The following is a 23160-nucleotide window of genomic DNA, read 5'->3' as shown; positions in this document are numbered from 1 at the left end:
TTTCTTTTTTGTTTCTGTTTTTTTGAGATGGAATCTCACTGTGTCACCCAGGCTTGAGTGCAGTGGCGCGATCTCGGCTCACTGCAATCTCCACCTCCCGGGTTCAAGCGATTCTTCTGCCTCAGCTTCCCGAGTAGCTAGGCTGGGACTACAGGCAGGCGCCACCATGGCTATTTTTTTTTTTTTTTTTTGGTAGAGATGGGGGTTTCACCACATTGACCAGGCTGGTCTCGAACTCCTGACCTCATGATTTGCCTGCCTTTGCCTCCCAAAGTGCTGGGATTACAGGCGAGAGTCACGGCGCCAGGCCCAGAATGATGCTTTTCTAATCCAGGCTCCAGTCCAGGATCACACATTGCATTCAGTGGCCACAGCTGTATAATCTCCTTTAATCAGGAAACAATGACATTGTGAGATTGAAAAATATGGACAAGTTGTTCCATAGAATATTCTTCAATTCGGGTGTGTCTGATGCAAGCATACTTGTATAAACCTAAAGTAGGCCTTTTGCAAACCCAAGACTGTTAAAAAACTTACCGTAAAAATACAGCAAGGAAAGAAAGCTACATGTTATGTTCAGTGACTGGTCTCCCGTTAAAGTGTCTCCTTAGAGTTGCATCAATTTTTCTTTAAAATTATGACTCACAGGACTTCCTACTTTTGTATCACACTTGTTCCTCTAATTGTTGTCAGCCAGTCTTCAAACAAAAACATCACATTTATCTATCCTGACTAACTTTCCAAGTCATTTCGAAAGCCATAACCCTAAACCCCACACCTTGCCTTCAGCTTTTGGCAATCATTGCAGGGTTCCTTTACTTAATTTCAATTATTTTGCTCCTTTCCATAGTAGAGTCTGTATTGCTATTTTCAGCCGTCCTTCTGTATCAGTTAGAAATGCATCATAGGTGCAACAAAGAGAAGGACCAAGCAACAGTGACTTAAACAAATAAGAATTTAAGAATTGTTTTTTTCACATAAACAAAGTCCATATGGATACAAAGAGGGGAACTACAGACACTGGGTGGGACCTACTTGAGGGTGGAGGGTGGGAGGAGGGAGAGGAGCAGAAAAAAATAAATATTGGGTACTGGGTTTAGTAACTGGGTGACAAAATAATCTGAAAACAAACCCCCATGACATGAGTTTACTTATATAACAAACCTGAACATGTACCCCTGAACCTAAAATAAAAGTTTAACACACACACACACACACACACACACACACACACACACACACACACCAGAAGTAAGTGCTTGCTGGCATTGCAGCAGCTACTCAGCTATGCCCTGAGGCTCCTAGGTTCTTCCTACCGTTCCCATTCCTCCATTCTTCAGGTACTGGTTTTTATGTTACATTGACTCCTAATAGATGGAAAGATGGCTACTGTTGCTCCAGACATCAAGTTCATGTTCAAAGCAGGAAGAAGGGGAAGAGTGATGTAAAGCAGAATATTCCCCCCATTATCAGGAAAGCAATGGCTTTTCCAAACATTTCCCAAGATTTCTAGTTTTTAGGTCTCATGGTCAGAATTGGGTCACACAGTCCCACCTCGCTGCCAAGGAAACAGGGAAAGCCAGAAACAGGAGTCACTTTATTGCTTGGGGCAGTCACCTCATCTAATGTGCAGAACATAGTGTCCCTACAAACAAGATAGGGGTTGTGTTAACAGGAAAATGGGAAATGGAGAATCGGAATCGGTAGGCCACTAACAGTTTCCCTGAGCCCTCCCAGTCGTATTTATATTTATTCCCTACTTGTCCATTCCATTTCATATTTTTTCTCAGTTTTTCTTCATGTATCCTCTTTCCCTAGTATTTCCTCCTAAAGAATGAAATTTCAAACTATTTTTTATTAACACTCCATCTCCCACCTAGAATCAAATAATATTACAACAGCTGGTACTGCCCCTTCCTTTGACACAGAAGAAAACCTAAAATCCAGTAAGACAGAGTGGCATGCCAAATTTGCCCATCAATTTAATGGCACATCCAAGAATAAAGCAAAACTCTACTGAATACCAATATAGTAGTATCTGCCTTTGAGGATTCTTGGTGCATATTTTTGCATTCCGCCCTGTTTGGTCCATTTTGTCCCTGCCTTGGGCATTTAAATATAAAGATTCCCATGAGGTTGGATCAGTTCAGCTGTTTATTTCTAGAAATGTCTATAAAGAGAAAAACTAACAAGAGAACCATCGTTTTATTGTTTTAATTTACTTCATAAATATAAATGAAAGAGAATCTAGAGCCATTGTCTTCATTGGAAATCATTGTTCCAAATGAACCACGAGTCTGAGTTTGTAAAGCTGCCATTTCCAATATCTCTGTTGAGAAATATGTCTATTTACATACATAATGTCTGTTTCTGACCTTGTGGGACAATAACTTGGAATGCCCTGAGCCATACGAACAGAAAATACTCTGATGAGACAGCATTTCATCCTTGCACTGAAGGATTTCAAAAGAGGAACAGCCCACCCAGAATGGACATGGTCATAGAGGAAGTAAGTTAGAAGCTATAATTGACCTTGATCTTAAAGGGTAAGATCTAAATAGGTGAAAAAGAAGATATTCAGGAACACTGCCATAAGTCCAAAAAAGGGAGGTAGAAGTAGCAATAACCTTTCAGAGTTCATAAACAAGTCTATATGGGGAATTAGTAGAGACCCATTGGTTAAGAACACGTGTTCTGGAATCAGACGGATCTGCATCTGAATCCCATTTCCACCACTTACTGGTTCCATGATCTCCAAGCAATTTATTCCTCTATGCTTTAGCTTCCTAAACTATAAAATCATGATAATATTAGAACTTATTTAATGGAGTATTATGAAGATAAAGTGAAACAAAGCATGCAAAGTGCATACCCTGGTGCCTAAAACATATTAAATGCTCAAAAATATGAAGAAAAAAAAACAACAACTACTGACCAAAGTGAAAGGAGTCAACGGAACAGACTATTCAGTTTTAAAACTAGGTTGTGGACCTAAGTGTCCATCAACAGATGATGGATAATGAAAATGTGGTATATATACATAATGGAATATTACTCAGCCTTTTAAAAGAAAGAAACTGTCATTTGTGACAACATGGATGAACCTAGAGGACATTATGCTATGTGAAGTAAGTCAGGCACAGAGAGACAAATACTGCAAGATCCTGCTTATATGTAGAATGTGAAGTAGCCAAACTCATACAAGTAGAGAGTCGAATGGTGAGTACCAGGGTCTGGGGGAAAATGGAGAGATGTTGGCCAAAAAATGTGATTTCTTACACTTCTCTTTGTTGCACAGGTGCAACAAAGAGAAGGACGAAGCAAGTGACTGAAACAAATAAGAATTAAAAAATAATTCCCAGAGATCTGTTGTACAGCATGGTGACTATAGTTAGTAATAATGTGTTATACACTTGAAAATTGCTAAGAGAGTAGATTTTAAATGGTCTCACCACAAAAAAATGATAAGCAAGTACAATGATGAATATGTTAATTGGTTTGATTTAATCATTTCACAGTGTATACATATATCAAAACACCACATTGTACACCATATATATGTACAACTTTTATTTCTCAATTAAAAATAAATAAATATAGGCCGGGTACCGTGGCTCATGCCTATAATCCCAGCACTTTGGGAGGCCGAGGTGAATGGATCACTTGATCCCAGGAGTTTAAGACCAGCCTGGGCAACATAGTAAAACCCTGTCTCTACAAAAAATATAAAAATTTAGCCAGGTGTGGTAGCATGTGCCTGTAATCCCAGCTACTCAGGAGACTGAGATAGGAGGATCGCTTGAGCCCAGGAGGTCGAGGCTGCAGTGAGCCAAGATCACGCCACTGGTTACTCCAGCCTGGGTGACAGAATGAGACCTTGTTACAAAAATAAATAAATATAAAGAAAATTTTTAAAAATAAAGACACACTTGAAAAAACAGAAAAGTATGTTGAGACCAGTTGAGGACACTTTGACAAAAAGGCTAAAGTGTCACAAAGGAAGTTATTAAAAATGTGTTATCTAGACATGAGCTAATACAGCTTAGAATCACAGTTGAGGCGGTAGGAATGGAAATAAGGTGTGAAATGGAAGTGCTGTTAAGAAGAAATACAACTGCCCTTAATTTAGGATTTTTATTTCTTGGCTGCACTACCAGCATAAGTCAATAAAACTGACTGTTATCACACCAGTAAGTAGGAATAAAATGTAATAGCTGGATAGTCAAGAAAAGAGTTGTGTCATAGTTTGAGACAGATGCTAGAAATGTATAAGTACAAAATTCATGGCTAGAAATGTATACATATGAAACCTCAGACACTTTATGTATTGGGAAATAGATACATTTATTCAATAAATGCTTACTGAATGTGAACTCATGATTATGCCAACATCTTACTCATCTGAGAATTACTTATACCTAGACCCTCGAAAACTTTGATATTTCAAAACCTAGGCATTAAAGAAAGGGAAAACATCCCGTCTTGTTTAGGCCCTCATTCAGAGCTTATTTGCTCACTTTCACGTAGGAATCTAACATGTCCAAGTAGCTGTGTTTTTGGCCACAGCAGTTTCAAGTTACAAAGTAGAAGTGGGAATTAGAATAATGAGACTACAGAGGCAGACAAATTAATGATAGTAGAAGTGACAGCTGGTAGAAAATTGTGATGAAAACTATAAAAAGTTGGCAAGAGTCTGTGATACAATTTATAGGACAAAAATGCCCTCAAAGGGCCCTAAAGGTATCACTGCATCGTTCAGCCTGGGAACCCCAGTTTACAACTAAAGGCTAATGTTATGTTCAACAGATTTCCAAAACTTCAGAAGTAAAGCTAAACACAAAAATTATATAAGATGGCTAGGTGCTATGGCTCACATCTGTATCCCCAGCACATTGGGAGGCTGAGGCAGGAGGATTGCTTGAACCCAGGAGTTTGAGACCAGCCTAGGCAACATAGCAAGACTCTGTCTCTACAAAAATAAAAATCAAAAAATAGCCAGGAGTGGTGGAATGCTCCTGAAGTCCTGGCTACTTGGGAAGCTGGGGTGGGAGGATGACCTGGGTTCAGGGATTTGAGGCTACAGTGAGCTCTGATCATGCCACTGCACTTCAGCCTGGACAATAGAGCAAGATCCTTTCTCTTAAAAAAAAATAATATCAGAGACACCAGTATGGAAATTTTTTGACAAGTTTTGCTAAAAAGGAGAGATAAGAAATGGCAATATATAAGTAGCACAGATAATTGAATCAAGAAAATATTTTTTGTTTTGTTTTGTCCTGTTTTAAGAAGGGATACACAACAGCATGTTTTCAGGGAATAAGCCAGGAAAGAGGTAAACATTGATGATGCTTAAGAGAGAAAGGGAGAGTTGCTAAAATGTGTCCTGAGTAGGAGAGAGGGGATGGAACTGGAAGCTCAGGTGAAGGACTGATATGGGACAGAGGCAAAGACAGCTCATCCGTAACAACAGCAAGGAAGCAGAGACAGGAGGGTGACCCATGGAGAGATGCATTTTGAGGATTTGTGCAGGTACAAGGTAGGCCATCTTCTGGAAGGTCTTATTATCTACTTTCAGACAAGTTAAGTCAGAGGATTTCTTTATGGCTACCTCTTACACAGAAAGGCAGGGGAAGGTTGGAGTCGTATTTCTAGGTTTTTATGGTTGCTTTGGGGGGAAAGGGATTCTAGTTTCTATGGCCTGCCTTGGAGGAGGAAGGGGAATAGGAGAAAGAAGGGAAGGAGAAGGTCAGAGAGAGACTTTACTTCTGAGCCCCTTCAAATGTCCTCCAGTTCAAAGTACTCAGCACGCTAAAGTGCCATACTTTGGGATATCGCTTTCTAAGCCCCAAAAATGGCACTGAATGGTTTCCCACTGATTATTCACCAACGCTTTGTTCGGGATTTTTCATCCTGCACACTGTTGACATTTTCGGACAGATAAATCTTTGTGGGAACTGCCCTGTACATTGAGGAATGCTTAGCAGCATCCTTGGACTCTACCTACTAGATGCCAGTAGCAACCCCCAAGTTGTGACAATCAAAAATGTCTCCAAACATTGCCAAATGTTCCCTGGATCCAAAATCATCCCCAATTAAGAACAACTAGCTTAGTCCCACCTTGTTACAAAATATCCAGAGAAAACTAATATTACAATTCAATGATTTTTTATCTATAGCTAAGAAATCATATTTTTACACTCTTGAATTATCTGTAAATAGCATCAGGGATTTTTTTAATTATTAAAGGAATACTCACTTTTTAAAAACAAGTCAAATTTTTCCTAAGTATATAAACTGAAAGGTAAAATCCCCACTTTCTTCTGCCATTTTTGGTCCACTTCCCAAAGACTACCACTGTTGGCAGTTTTGTGTTAACATACCGTAAGTTTATAAACATGAGCATATATGTCTTTTATCTTATACAAATAAGAGCAAACTGTATAGATTATTCTTCAACATACTTTCTGTAACTTAATGATATGCCTTAAACAACTTATTATATCAGTAGATATAGAGCTACTTCATTTTTCAAATTGTTGAACTGTATATACCTGTGCTATGAATTTATAGTTCTGTAATTGCACCATATAATTTATTTTTAAATCCTCTATTTATAATCATAGTTTGTTTAATTTGTTTCTGGATATCTGAAATCATTATTGATAGACCTGATTGAAGATAAAAATTATCTTTAAAAATAAATGAATCAGCCTGGGCACGGTCCCTCACACCTGTAATGCCAGCACTTTGGGAGGCCGAGGTGGGTGGATCGTTTGAATCCAGGAGTTCGAGACCAGCCTGGGCAACATGGTGAAACCCCGTCTCTACTAAAAATACAAAAATTAGCCGAGCCTGGTGGTGTGCACCTGTAATCCCACCTACTCAGGAGGTTGAGGCAGGAGAATCGCTTGAACCCAGGAGGTGGAAGTTGCAGTGAGCCGAGATCACACCATTGCACCCCAGCCTGCGCAACAGAGTGAGATTCTGTCAAAAAAAAAAAAAAAAATGAATTGAAAATAGGGAAAGTTTGTCTTTGTGTATGGTTTCCTTTTTGGTTTTCTTTTGTGTTTTGTTGTTTAATTTTACTTCCTAACAAGGCATTTTAGCAAATTATTTATACACTTTGAGACTGGGGGCAATGATGTAAAAAAAAATATATGTATATTGAATGTTTTTCATAGATTGTAAGAGGATTTCAAATGCTGGAAATAAGTTATAGAGTACAATTAAACTCTTAGTGCTTGAAAAAGTCATAGCTGTACAGAAATACTATAAATATTTTAATTAGAAATGATAGATATTTTAATCTGATTCACTATTGTAACCTTATGTTACTAGCTATATGTATCTCATAATATCATGTTGTAAAGCTCCAATATACACAATACTTTATTTTAAGAAAATAAAGTAAATCTGATGCTTGGCGGAAAATATTTTAATTAAAATGTATCAATTACAACCTATTACTTTATTTTAAATTTAAGTAAATAAAACTACCTTTAATTCAGTGACTGCATTGATTTCAGAGCAATGATGTTAACATTTTCCATATTAACATTTAATGTTGTTACAGAATGAGGGTTATAGTGTTACTGAGTTTTTGTTTACATGAGTTCCCTAGACACAAACTGTGTTTTTGCATTTCTTTTTTTTTTTTTTTTTTTTTTTTTTTTTTTTTTTTTTTTTTTTTTTTGTTTTTTTTTTTTTTTTTTTTTTTTTTTTTTTTTTTTTTTTTTTTTTTTGAGGCGGAGTCTTGCTCTGTCACCCGGACTGGAGTGCAGTGGCCAGATCTCAGCTCACTGCAAGCTCCGCCTCCCGCGTTTACGCCATTCTCCTGCCTCAGCCTCCCCAGTAGCTGAGACTACAGGCGCCCGCCACCTCGCCCAGCTAGTTTTTGTATTTTTAGTAGAGACGGGGTTTCACCGTGTTAGCCAGGATGGTCTTGATCTCCTGACCTCGTGATCCGCCTGTCTCGGCCTCCCAAAGTGCTGGGATTACAGGCTTGAGCCACCGCGCCCGGCCGTGTTTTTGCATTTCTGTCAGAATCTGTAAGAGTAAAAAGCTTAGTTTATTCCATTCAATAATAAGTCACTAAGAACTTAGTTCCCAAGAAATGTTTACTGAAACCCTTAAGGTTTTAGCTCTGAGACAGGAATTTATGATTTGACTATAACTCAGGTCAAACTATGTGTCCCCCCAAAAATGATAACCAGCCATAGCATAGTCACCTTACTGTATGAAAGTGTGCAATTTTCTCAAAAGCGCATTATAAAAATATTCCACTGTACTTGCTCTCTGGCTTTGGTCTTCAAATTACATTGGGAACCAAATAATGTCAAAGAGAAAGGTGCAATAGCCGCGCACAGGTTACAGCATTTTTTCCTTCTCTGTGCACCACTCACACAGACCCCATGAAATGCAGACAATGCACAAATTTTATAGTCATAGGGGAATGACTCATCCTTAGAAAAAGAATTTTCAGAAGGAAAAGAAGATTTAAATGCTTCATTTAAAATGTTTCTGAGTTTTGACAAAGGTGCCGAGACCACACATTGGAGAAAATACAGTCTCTTCAATAAATGGTTCTGGGAAAATAAAATATCCACATGTAGAAGAATGAGATTACAACCCTCCCTCTTGCAATATACAAAAAACAACTCAAAATGAATTCAAGACTTAAATGTAAGATGCAAAACTATGAAACTGCTAGAAGAAAACATAAGGGGAATACGTCACCACATTGGGCTTGGCAACCATTTTTTAAATAACACCTCATAAATATAGGCAACAAAAGCAAAAATAGACAAATAGATTATATCAAACTGAAAAGGTTTTGCACAGCAAAGGAAATTAACAGAGTGAAAAGACAACCTGCAGAAAGGGAGAAAATATTTGCAAACTGCACGTTTGACAAGGAGTTGATATCCAAAATACATAAGAAAATTAACAGAAAAAAAAAAACCACAATTGAAAAATGGACAAAAGACCTTAAGGGACATTTCTCAAATAAAAACCTACGACTGGCCGACAGATATATGGAAAAATGCTCAACATCACTAATCATCAGGGAAATGCAAATCAAACCACAATGAGATACCACCTCACTCCAGTTAGAATGGCTATTATCCAAAAAGAAAACAAGTATTGGCAAGGATATGGAGATAGGGGGACCCTTCCACACTGCTGGCAGGAAATGAGCACAGCCGCTATGGAAAACAATATGGAGATTCCTCAAAACATTAAAAATAAAACTACCATATGATCCAGCAATCCTTTTATAAAAGGTGATATCATAGTATCATAGACACAGAGTAGAAAGGTGGTGACCAGAGCAGAGAGAAGGATGGGAAGAGGTTGGTCAAAGGATACAAAGTTACAATTACATAGGAGGAATAAATTACAGTGTTCTATTACACAGTAGAGTGACTGTGGTTAAAGGTAAATTATTATATATTATGAAATAGCTAGAAGAGAGGCTTTTGAATGTTCTCACCACAAAGAAATGATAAATGCATGAGATGATAGATACACTAACTACCCTAATGGAATCATTATACAACATAGAGATATATGGAAAAATCAAATTGTATCCCCAAAATATGTATAATTACAGTATTATAATTGATACGTATGTATCAATTTTTAAAGTAAATAATTTTTAAATGTTTCTGCTGTTGGGATTTAAGTGCTTAAGCATGTTTCCAAGTTGCTCTCAAATTTTGAACTAATAATTTAGGTTTGTATGTGTTGGAGTAGTTTTTCAGTTAAGAAATTTTTTAAATTAATTGATAAATCCCTTAAAGTATGAGTTTGTTTGTTTGTTTGTTTGTTTGTTTAGAGACAGGGTGTCTTCTGTCACCTAAGTTGGAGTAGTTTTTCAGTTAGAAAATTTTTTAATTAATTGATAAATTCCTTAAAGTATGAGTGTGTTTGTTTGTTTGGAGGCAGGGTCTCCTCTGTCACCTAGGCTGGAGGGCAGGAGTGCAGTGGTGACCATCAGAGCTTACTGCAGCCTCAAATTCCTGGACTCCAAGGAATCCTCCAGCCTCAGACTCCCAAAGCTGGGCTTACAGGCATAAGCCACTGTGCCCAGCCTATGAATGGTTTTTACATGAGATGAGAATATTCAAAATAAAAACTGTAATTCAGGTCTAATTTTAAGTATCACTAACAGCAAGATACATTTGTATCCACATTAAGTGTTAAGTTAATCCATGCTGAAAGAGCCAAATGCCTCATCATTATCATGGAGTCACCTTCACTGACTGTCCACTGCTGCACTGGAGCTCCACTAGGTGTTTCAATTCCATCCTGAGTTTCTTTTGCTACCCAATCTCTGTTAAAAGTATTAATGTCCTAATCCCAGTTCCTTACAAACTCCTAGTGCATAGATATATTCAGATATATTAAATACTTTATTGATTTGATCAGAAAGCCTTCAAAACATCTTGAGAAATACATCCACTCCTAAGCCACACATTTTTCCTGTAAGGTGAGCCTACTGAAATCTGCATCACATCCCATTTTCTTAAACTTTTCTATCTCACCTATTTGTTCTTGATCTGAGAAAGAAACTGGCTCTCACCTTTAGCAGAAAATAAATTTAATTTTAAAATAAGCAGGAAAAATTATTCAAATGAAGCCATCACCTTCCTCATTGGTGTCCTCATTCTGTGTGCTCGAATGCTTGGTGCATACGTTTGCAAATGCACACCCAACCAGGAGGAACACAGAAAGAGTGGAAAGTAGTTGCTTCCTCCAATTAGGCTTCATATCAAGAAATCATTGAGCCTTCTTTATTCATGGCCAAACAAGACAGAGTCGTCTAAACAGAGAATCTCAATAAAGAGTAGCCTATTGGAATGGGGCAATGGGTAGAGTAGGGCACGTGTGGTTTGGCATAGCACATTCAATATTTCAATATAAGTTTATGTTTGGGAAAACCATTTCTCATTCTTTTCTTAATAACTACAAAAAAATAAAGCTGAACCAAATTTTCTTGGTTGGTAGGGAGCCACAAAAGTTATATAGTCTTAAGCAAGATATATATTCACCCCTATGAGAAATACATCAAAACCTTAGGGAAGTTGTATAAAATACATTTGATTATCAAAACTGAACATAGATTTTGAAGGCCTGAGAAATCCTGAATTGATATGAATTCTAGATGAGGTTGCTGCTGGTCATGTACAGAAAAAATAGCTTTTGGGTACAGAAAAGCTATAGACATGAAAGAGTATAATTGAAGAACCAAGCTAAGTGATCAGTATTTTTAAAACTTCTAAATACATTCACAAACTATATTTATTATAGAACCAATCAATAATAATCATGCTACCAAATATGAACACAAAAATTTTAAGTGACAGCTGTCATAATATTAACCTCAACAGATTTTGAAATCTCACTCTTCATTTAAACAAAGCTGGAAAGATGGTTATTGAAGATCTGTGTTTACAAAAAAAGGTTAATCTGGTTGCATAAGTTAAAATGTTGACTATTTACACTGTGTTAAAATTTTTACATATTTAACAAAGCTATATATACCTTTACTATATATTTTTTAGTTTAAAATGTATTTTGAAAAATAAGATTCTGGCTGGGCACAGTGGCTAGGGCCTGTAATCCCAGCACTTTGGGAGGACGAGGCAGGAGGATTGCTTAAGGCCAGGAGTTAGAGGCTGCAGTGAGCTATGATCATGCGACTGCACTCCAGCCTGGACAACAGCAAGATCCTGTCCCCCAAAAAGTAAAAACAAAAATAAAATTCTAGTCAAAGACTTGTAAAAACTGAGGTACCTTCCTGAAACCCTAATTTTATTCAACCATGTTTGATACCATTAGATTAATATAACCACTTATTTTCCAGATGATGAAACTTAAGCTCAAAAAATTTACTGAAGGTCACAGATCTAGAAAGGTGACAAATGAAGGCTAGACCTCCCTGCCCCACTGCATTGATTCTCAATACTAAGCTTTTTTTCCCCATACTAGTAATAGATGTGCTTTAAAAAAAAATTCATATACCCATTACATATCCAATATTAAGACAAGTGGCTGTGAATTATAATTTTATGGTTGATGTATTTACAACAAAAATAAAAGCTACTTTTTTCTACTTTAATGTGAAGCACAAGATAGTATCATGCAAACTAGGAAGGTAGAAATTCTTCATAGAATTGCAATTGTCTTTTCAATGGCAAATTGGTATCTTTACAAAATTCTACAATAATTTTTCTGTTAAGTACTTCTGACTGTTGCACTGATATTAGTGAATTTCCATAAGCTTGATAAGTGAAATCAAACTGTTTAACCCTGGGTCAGAGAAACCTCAGAACTATGAATATACATTCATGTAAAACCAAGTGATAAAATGTCTACAAGTTATTTTACTCAGTAAGGACTTCTTTACCAAAGCGTAAACACAACGTCTATTCTCCTATTCCAGGAAAGTTTACATAATGTCTGCAGGAAGAAAAAGGATGGAAAGGTTTCCTCTGGCTTTTTCTCCTTCAGCTGCATGGATGTAACTAACCCAGGTAGCTGTGGGTAATGAAGCTGGCAGGCTGCCTGAGACCATCCTATTACACTGAGCACATCACATAAAGTATTGTCTACATATCAGTCCCAACAATATCTCCACACCTTAAGCCATCTTTTTACTTCCCAGACATTTCTCTTGGGGCTTCCAGTAGACTGAGTCCCAGAGAAAGATTTAATAGTTTAGGGATGATTTTTTCCCAATTAGCCCAACAGGGACCACTCATCCCACCAAAGCTGAAGGAATTTGTATGGCAGTTCATACCTGAGGCTCAGAGAGCTTGGACTCCTTCTACTGCTGTCCCTACAAGCTCCATCAGTCTTTCACTTACTCTTTCAATCACCCTTTCAAGTAAATTGCCAACGTGAGCTTCTTCATGTCTAGAATGACTCTGCAGAAAGAACACTTTGGAGTTTCCTGAGTTTAGGAATCAGTTAGGAATGCATTTTCTGGCAACAAAAGAAAACCTGACCCGTCGTGGCCTAAACAAAGAAGGGTTTGTTTTTCTCACCTAAAGAGGAGTCCGAGTAGCCTGATGATTCCAGGGTTGGCATTTTGTAGGTATCTGTGAGTTTTCTTGGTCTTGCCAGCATATGTGTTGCCTCATAGATCCAAAACTGTTGCTGCAGTTTCACACAATCATCCCATCATGTTCAAGGCAGAAAGTAGGTGGAAGACAACAGCCCCATCCATCTCTTGTCAAGAAAGCTAGCACCTCCAGGACTTCCTCAGCAGATGTCTGCCCATGTCTCACTGGCCGGAACTGTGCCCCTTAGACACCAAGAAGCCGGTCAGCTGGGGAAGAAAGTATTTTGCTTTCCAACCTCTTTAATGGACGGGCAGCAAGAGAGAAGGTTTTGGGAATCACTATTGAATCAACAAACCACAGTGTCTATTATACTTGGGTTTAAAATTAATATGCTTTTATTATGGTAACAAATTCAAAAAACAAATTCAAAAACCATGTTTCCCTTCAGCCTTTAACTTCAGTTTACAAACCTATTTTCTACTTATAAATCTTGTAAAATAAAACCAATCTCCTTCACTTTTTAGTTTATAAATGTTTAACTCGAGTTGGAAAAATTGAACTTTTAACCAGTCTCATTCAAGACAAAGTATAATGAACTGTTTTAAACAGCATCTTAAATGTAACGATTAATTTTATTCTAAATACAAGTTGAGTATCCCTAATCTGAAATTTTGAAATCTGAAATGTTTCAAACTCTGAAACTTCTTGAGCACTGAGAAGATGTCACAGTGGAAAATTTCGCAGCTGACCTAATGTAATTGGTTGCAGCCAAAATGCAGTCAAAACTGTTTCATGCATAAAATCATTTTAATATTGTATAAACTTACTTTCAGGTCATATGTATAAAGTATATATGAAACAAAGAAATTCTGTGTTTAGATTTGGGTTTCATTTCCAAAATATCTGAGAATGCATTTGCAAATATTCCAAAATCTGAACAAATCTGAAATCTAAAACTCTTATGTTCTCAAGCATTTTGAATAAGAAGTACACAACCTGTATTTACACTGGAGTGCAATGGTGTGATCTCACTGCAAGCTCCACCTCCCGGGTTCAAGTGATTCTTGCGCCTCAGTCTCCTGAGTAGCCAGGATTACAGGTGTGTGCTACCATACTCGGCTAATTTTTGTATTATTAGTAGAGACAGGGTTTTACCATGTTGGCCAGGCTGGTCTCGAACTCCTGACCTCAAGTGATCTGCCTGCATCAGCCTCCCAAAGTGCTGGGATTACAGGCGTGAGCCACTGCACCCGGCCTCAACCTGTATTTTAAATGCGTGCTTAAAAACTTTAGAAAATCCAATAAAACGTATTTTAAATGTAGTAAATGTCAAGTTATCTTAAATAATCCAGTGCTGCTTATAGACTTAAATTCTCTTAGGATGTAAAATCACAAGTGTGAATTTAATTACCTGTTTTAAGTTGAAATTAGTAGGTTCATCTGTTATTCTTTAATTGCCTAATTCTCTTAATCATAAAAACACTCCAACCCCCCAATAAGCACAGATTATTCCCACATTAAAATATAATGCCAATACTAAACATTTGATTAATTTTATTATCTCTATATTCTGAAATTTATCACGGTTTAAAATACACATATTTATTAAGGGGAGAATTTTATCATAACAGATCAACAAGAGTTTAATCTCAAACAAGCAGAGGTTACTTTTGAGCCAACAATTTTTTTTTACCAGGATATATATCTTGAGTTTTCTATAACTGGGATGATTCCACCTGAAGCTTTTGTTCTTTTGTTAAAGGAACCCCGAGTGCACACCCCTCCGGGGCAGTTGATCCTAAAGTACAGATCCCCTGTGTTCAAGTTAGATCTGTGTCCCAGAGGAAACACTTTTTCTTTGCCCTTACGTTCAAGGACTGGGAACCTGCAAATTAAACCAAGAGGCTGATTTGTATGCATATGGCAGCTAACTAAAGTAATAGCTAGCTTGCCAAACGGTTAAAGTTAGAGGCTAATATTTCTAAGTAGGGGAAAGGGAGAGGAAGAAAAGGCTTCCATGGGAAGAAAATCATTTATTCAGGAAGGACAAAGGGATTTTTAGAAGAAAAAACAGGAGATAAAGTTTGTGATGATGTTTGTTTAGGCAGGTACATGTAGCCTATCCATCCTTTAAGGATATGAATTTCCCCAGGGAAGGGATGTATGACACGTTTACTGTCAGTCTTTCTCCTGGGAGTAGACTCACCCAAAAGAGGGAATTTAGGGAAGGATTATTTCCCAGAAGTTTCCGATTTCAGTCAGATAAAGGAAGCTCTGAGAAAGCTTCTTTCTGCATCTGGCATCTGTTGATTCTCAAATGTCTTCACCTTAAAATAATCTTTGTACCAACCCTGGGGTTCTGAGTGGGTCCTCACACCAGCTAAAAGATAATTTAAAAAGAAGTAGAAGTGAAAAGAGAAGGAAGGGAGGTAAAATAATGATATTCATAAAATATAAAATAAAAATGTCTCAGAGACCTCAAAGACTTTAATTCATTTTCTAATGAGGGAACCAGTAAGATGTTACAAATAACTCAAAGGAGAATTCAACACACACACACACACACACACACACACACACACGCCAACAGGAATACTGAAATAAATCTGATTAACACATGCAAAAGAGACCAATAATCTATGGGGCAGTAATCAATGTATCTCCCAGTCTGTATCTATCTGTCACACATAATCTGCATTTCTATGAACAATAAATCATTTGCATTATTATAAGCATTCTACAACTTACAGAGTTGTAACATACAGTCATAGAACATTTCAGTTAGCAATGGAACAGAACCTATATATGACAGCGGTCCCATAAGATTACAATGGAGCCAAAAAATTCCTATCACCTAGTGACATTGTAGCCATTATAACATTATATTATATAATGTTATGTATATATAATGTTATATAATATATACATTATAATATATTGTTATGTTATAACAATATATGTTATATACAAATGTATATTGTTATAACATGTTATATGTTATATAATATATATGTTATAACATGTTATATATGTTATATATTATATAACATATATAACACACAACATATATAACACTATAATGTTATAACAATTATATAATTATATAATTATATAACATGTAAGTATAATATATGATTCTATGATTATAACATATAATTATATAATTATGTTATATATAGTTATATGTTATATTATATAATGTTATAACATAATTATATAACATAATTATATAATGTTATAACGTATAATGTTATAACATTATAACAGCACAATTACTTTAAAAAAACTTAATGTAAGGTCTGATCTTAGAAATGTTGTTATGGGCCACCCAATTTATAGCCTTTAGGAGTCATAAATATGACAGTTCCAATACTAAACTATTCAAAAGTTGGCATTCCAACCATACTTGAAGGACCCTATTCATTGCAACTGTTGATCATTCATATTCCAATAACAATATGTTTTCATATTTTACCCCATATCCTGACAGTTCCACATGTAGAGATATTTTGGAAAAGCTACCAGGGTACAGGGGTGGGGGACATTTTTAAATTGTTATGTATAATCCCTACTGCCTTATAAGCAGATCTAAGCCCCTACCTCTGGTTATACACATATTTGGAAGAAGATTAAATTACTCTGCATGAGAAATAAATAAAAGATACAGGAGCTGAGGGCAGATCCAAACCTTAAGAACAGTGGTGGCCAGGGAGGCTGGAAACTCAGTGCTGGAAAACCTGAATCCCTTTCATCCTCCAAGCCAGAGAGACTTCATGACAACTGTCAGTCTAAAGGGGGTAGTTAAGCTAATTTGCACTGAAATATAAACTCTGTTGTCTCTCACCCTCTCAAAATTGTCAACCACTTAAAAACATTGTCAACCACTGAAATATTTAGGCTGGTTCAGGACAAAAACAGTATTCAGGGCAGATGGATAGCTGGGTTACACAATGAGAGCATGTTTACTTGCTCTTCTAGGAACTATTACTTCTGTCACTCTTTGGGCATACTTTTCCAGAGGGACTCAATATCATTTTTTCTACTGATTTGTGTTATTGCACTGTGAATTACTGCTATTCTTAAGGATATGGTTCCATGCTAAAAAGGAAATGCTTTTTGTTTTAGACTCTTGCAAAGTTTTCCTATAAACATCACTTACTGGCCCCTTGCCTTTCTACCTCTATTCCTAAACAACTGAATTATAAAGTCATTTGGTGGATCAGAAGAAGGTATTTTTCTGTGTTGAGTGTGATAGAGTAGTGGTCCAGAGAGAAATTTCGGAGTTCCACTGGGGTGAGAAGGGCATCCTTAGAGGGGGCTGGTGCCTGGTCCTAAACAGGGTGGGGAGAGTGCTTATGTAAGTGAGAGTCTGCACTGAGTAAGGCAAGGAGAGCATCCATGCAGGAAAGAGGATCTGTCAAGATAATAAATATATTAAGTTAATAGAAAGCAGGCTTCTCATTGTTAGGAAAGGGAGTAACAGATATGTAAAGGGAGAAAATTAGACTGAGACTGTAGTGATGGATAGGAACTGGACATGAACTCATAGTTTTCAGTATCTAGAAACATACAGAGAAATTAATATAGATGGAAATGTGTTTATGTATGAATAACCATACATATATTTCCTAGTCTGTCCACTGAGAGACCTGGTGGCAGTGATACCCCACTATCAATGAGCTTACCTTGAGTCTACATCTTGGCTTCTAAATACCATTCTACCCAGAGAGGACCCAGAGCTCCTTAGAGAAATGGCTGGTTACAGGGCTATAGCAGGGAAAATGCAAGATGATCCTGAAACATCTTGTAGTGCCAGAAAGCAAGGAAGTGCTCAAAAAATGATGCATAAATATTACAAAGACACCAAAACTAGGTTAAAAGAGTTCCTACTGGTCCAATTCGAGACAACTTGCATATCAGAATACATGATAATAATCAACAGATTGTAACCCATTGAACAAAATAGGAAGCCATAAGTCTACCTGATAGAAATAAGTAAATGAATAAATTAACATTTTGATGAGGAAAGGTCTTTTTGCAGTTTCAAAGTACCCCTCTACAAAATGTGTATTAATTACAAAGGAATTTGGGTGAAATCACTAATGGAAAAAATGAACATCTTGTACTACCAGACAGGTTGAAATGAGCATCACTTGTGTTCATTTCATGCCAAAGATGCATATCCTGAATCTAATTATGATGGAAATCAGACAACCCAAATTCAGGAACATTCTACAAAATAATTGTCTTGCATTTTTCAAGTATCAAGGCCATGAAAATGAAAACAGGCTAAAGAAATGTGGCAATTAAATGCAAGGAGTGATTCCAAACCAGATCCTTTTACTATAAAGGACATTTTGTGGGGGCAATATATAAACATTAATGGGTTCTGAAGTTTAAGTGGTAGTAACAACTCCATGTTAAATTCCTGATTTTAATGGTTCTATTTACACAGGAAAATGTTCTTGTTTGTAGGAAATACTAAAGTATTTAAGGGTGCCGGAGCATCAGGTCAAAAACTTACTCTCAAATGGTGGGGTGGTGGGGAAATGTTCTTTATCCAATACTTGCAACTTCTCAGTTTGAGATGATCTCAACATTTTAAAGTTACTTTTTTTTTTTTTTTTTTTTTTGAGACAGTTTCACTCTTGTTGCCAAGGCTGGAGTGCAGTGGTGCAATCTCGGCTCACTGCAACCTCCACTCTCTGGGTTCAAGTGATTCTCCTGCCTCAGCCTCCCGTGTAGCTGGGATTACAGGCACCTGCCACCAACCTGGCTAACTTTTTGCGTTTTTAGTAGCGACGGGGTTTCACCACATTGGCCAGGCTGGTCTCCAACTCCTGACCTCAGATATCTGCCCGCCTCGACCTCGCACAGTGCTGGGCTTACAGGCATAAACCACCACACCTGGCCCAAAAGTTACTTTTAAAATATCACTTAAAAATATTTAAGATTCCTGATATAGCTGTTAAATCATAATGTTATGAAAATGTAGAACTAATTTCATGATGCAATCATTAAGGAGCTCTATCTGCCACTAAATATAAATTTTAAAGACAGGACATAAAAGGATAATATTCAGAAAAGAAGTTATGTGGAGAAGAATATTGAAAAGAGCTTCATGAAAACACAGGCAGGTATGGCCAGTTAAAACATCTTCAAAGTATCTGTGGCTGGAGGCTGACAATTCATCCAAGAATTCTTCTTAAAATCCTGGTGTTTAAAGTGTTCTTTAAAAATTAATAAAGATATAAAAAGTTAGTCCCAACACAGATCAGTTTATCTATATGTATGCTTGAGATCTCTGACATATGTGATGTTCTGCCAGTAATGGCCTTCGGCATGCAAATCCCTTTTTTTGACTTTGTTTTAAATAATTGGTTGAAAAAAGATTAATTTTGAATAATTTCACAAGTGGAACATTATTTATAGCACAGCTAATTATTATATAGATTTGACTGTGTGCTTCATCAAACTATATGCTCTGAAATGACTACATACAGTCAAAGCCTGTCATAGATGGATTGCTTCTCTATGAGAATGTTAATTGCCCTGTTATTAAGAAGTCTCACCATACTTCACAAAATAAGTAGTCACTTTTATTTTTTTCATGCTTTGATCATTGACCCCAAATACATTTTTAAATAATAAGCTCTTAATGATTATTCAAACTATTCTGTTCTTATTTCTTCATAATTATGAGCATTCTAGAAAGTTCCAAAGATTTACAAACTTGGTAAGGATAATAAGAACATAACTGTACTGGGAGTCTGCAGAAATCTTTGAAATTATATAAATCTCAGATTTTAAAGTGTTACAGTTAATATGTGGCCGACACAAAAACCTGCACACAGATGTTTATAGCAGCTTATTTATAATTGCCAAAACTTAGAAGCAACCAAGATGTCTTTCAGTAAGTGAGTGGATGAATATATGTTACTAAGTGTGAGAAGCCAGTTTGAAAAGGCTACATACTGCATGATTCCAATGACATACCATTCTGGAAAAAGAAGAACTATGGAGATAGTAAAAAGTTCAGTGGTTACTAGAGGATGTTTAGAGCAATGAAACTACTCTGTATGATACTATAATGGTGGACACGTGTCATTATACATTTGTCCAAACCCATAGAATGTACAACATCAAGAGTGAACTCCAATGTAAACTACAGACTTTGGGTGACAATGATGTGTCAATGTAGGTTCATCAACTGCAACAAATGCACCACTCTGGACTGGGGAGAGTGTTGATGGTGGAGGTGCACGAGGCAGGGAATACATGGGCACTCTCTGTACCTTTTACTCTATTTTGCTGTGAACCTAATAGCTATAAAAAATAAAGTCTACTTTTGCCGGGCGCGGTGGCTCAAGCCTGTAATCCCAGCACTTTGGGAGGCCGAGACGGGCGGATCACGAGGTCAGGAGATCGAGACCATCCTGGCTAACACAGTGAAACCCCGTCTCTACTAAAAATACAAAAAAAACTAGCCGGGCGACGTGGCGGGTGCCTGTAGTCCCAGCTACTCGGGAGGCTGAGGCAGGAGAATGGTGCAAACCTGGGAGGCAGAGCTTGCAGTGAGCTGAGATCCGGCCACTGCACTCCAGTCCAGGTAACAGAGCGAGACTCCGCCTCAAAAAAATAAATAAATAAATAAATAAAGTCTACTTTTTAAAATGGCATGGTTGCCCTTCAAAGTCAGAATAGGATGGTTATGTAAAATGTTATCAAATATTCATACCTTTCAATTGTTTATGGAACAATTTTTTTACTTCTTAAGTTTGTCTCCTCTAATTTTACTATTCAACAATTTTCAGCATCCCTAACCAGAGATACAAACAATGACATGGGCTTTGTTTACAATGAGTGTTGAGTGTGTGGGGGTGGGGGGGATAAGATTAAAACACTTGAAACAATTGGACAACCAATATGTGATGAAATTTAATTAATTGATTGTTAGTGTAGATGAGTGTGTCTGGTGCAAAGAGGTTAAAGTGGACTGCTTTTTGAAGTATTGATAGTTTTGAAGTTCTTATAGTCCTCTTCATTCTATTAAATGTTTATTTGTAGGGATATAAATATAGCAAAGCAGATGATATTTCAAAACTTTAACCTTTAAATTAGCTTGGGCACTGAAACACATTCTTTCCTAGAAACACGATTGCAAATAATGACTAATTTTTCTTCAAAAAATGAAGTAAAAGAATATTTATCTAATAGGATTAGAATCTCACCTCGATTCAAGCCAATAAAGTTTGAGTCAGGAATTCCAACAAGGCTGGAGCACAAATTTCAGGAGGAAGTGATGGTGACGAGGGGAATGGTAGTGATGGAGGAGGAGTTCCAGGAATCGGGGAAGGTATAAAAAACCAGAATGGGACTTCTGGATTGAAGAAGGGGTTTTAAAGTGTCGAAGTGAATGAGAAAGTGTTGAGCTGAGTTAGAAAACTCACATGGTGAAGCTCTTGGGTAAGTATGGAAATAAAGGCAAATGAGCTATCTTTATTCTTGTACCCTACGGTTCCCCCAGAGAGTCTCAGTAGTGGCACTGCCATGCTTCCAGTTGGTCAAGCCAGTTCAGAAGATTCTGTCCATTTCCATTCTACCCCTAAATTACATGTAAAATATGTTCACTTCTCTCCTCTCCACTGGCACCATTTTAGACTAAGCCTCATTTGTCTGTTACCTGGAGCACTGCAAAGTTTCCCAATCAGCAGCCCAGCTTTCCCTCTTACCCTCCCCTCAAGTCTCCTACCCAATGGCACTCCACCCCAGTAGCCAGAATTATGTGAACAAAACATGCCTGTTTTCTAAGTGGCCCCTTGGCTTCAAATCCTTCATTGATTCCCGTTTGCATTTTAAATAAAACCCAAACTTCTTCCCTTTGCCCAAGGATACTTCTCTACCTCATCAACCTCAGCTCATGTCACTTGTCCCCTGCTCGCTGGGCTCCATCACCACAACCTTCCCAGAGTTTCCTAATCCTCAGCCTGAAGCCTCTTCCTCACCACTTTAACTACCACCACCACTTTCCTAGTACTACCTCCCCTACTCTCATGGGTGATTTCCTTTTCTTCCTCCAGATCTCAGCTTACATGGCACCATTTTACAGAGGCCTCCCTCTAACTCCCCCTGGTACAAAGCACCAGCACATATTTTCCATTACATCACCTGTTTTCTTTCTTTTTGGACCTCTCCATAAATTGTAATTATTTATTAACTTGTTCAGTGTATCCTCCCTGGGAGATGGTAACCTCCCCTAGGGCAGGAACTCTGTTTCATTCAATGATGCATGCATAACATCTTGTACAGGGCCTTACCCTTAGCAACTATCCAACATAGAAATGATCACATGGCACCTGCTTTCCTGTTATCCTCTATGACTTCTTCTTTCTCTAATACTAATACAGGAGTTATTAAGAAATTATTTTAGGCAGTTAGAAGGGTAAAAGAGGCCGGGTACAGTGGCTCACATCTGTAATCCCAGCACTTTGGGAGGCCGAGATGGGCGGATCACCTGAGGTCAGGAGTTCGAGACCAGCCTAATCAACATGGTGAAATCCTGTCTCTACTAAAAATACAAAATTAGCCAGGCGTGGTGGTGCATGCCTGTAATCTCAGCTACTCAGGAGGCTGAGGCAGAAGAATCGCTTGAACCCGGGAGGCGGAGGTTGCAGTGAGCCAAGATTGTGCCATGGCACTCCACCCTGGGCGACAAGAGCGAAACTCCGTCTCAAAAAAAAAAAAAAAAAAAAAAAAAAAAAGGGTAAAAGAGTCCTCGGTGGAATTTTCCTTTAATGAAAAGCAGCTATAGACCAATGGAACAGAACGGAGCCTTCAGAAATAATGCCCCACATCTACAACCATCTGATATTTGACAAACCTGAGAAAAACAAGAAATGGGGAAAGGATTCCCTATTTAATAAATGGTGCTGGGAAAATTGGCTAGCCATAAGTAGAAAGCTGAAACTGGACCCTTTCCTTACTCCTTATACGAAGATTAATTCAAGATGGATTAGAGACTTAAATGTTAGACCTAATACCATAAAAACCCTAGAAGAAAATCTAGGTAGTACCATTCAGGACATAGGCA

At 37.4% G+C, this 23160-nt stretch overlaps 1 protein-coding gene across 11 annotated transcripts in view; it reads left to right on the top strand.

Moving 5' to 3' along the window:
* RXFP1 (relaxin family peptide receptor 1) overlaps positions 1 to 23160 on the top strand; it is a 139254-nt gene that overhangs the window by 28140 nt on the left and 87954 nt on the right. Inside the window, exon 2 of one of the 11 annotated variants that reach the window (XM_023226506.2) lies at positions 1819 to 2509. The exons of the other annotated variants lie outside the window; for them this stretch is intronic. The gene's annotated coding sequence lies outside the window, so the exon portion shown is untranslated. The remainder of the gene's footprint in view (positions 1 to 1818; positions 2510 to 23160) is intronic. 11 annotated transcript variants of the gene reach the window in all.

Source organism: Piliocolobus tephrosceles, chromosome 3 (assembly GCF_002776525.5).
Source record: "Piliocolobus tephrosceles isolate RC106 chromosome 3, ASM277652v3, whole genome shotgun sequence".
NCBI lineage: Eukaryota > Metazoa > Chordata > Mammalia > Primates > Cercopithecidae > Piliocolobus > Piliocolobus tephrosceles.
Note: the sequence above shows the minus strand (reverse complement) of the source record. Positions and strands in the feature narration are given on the sequence as shown.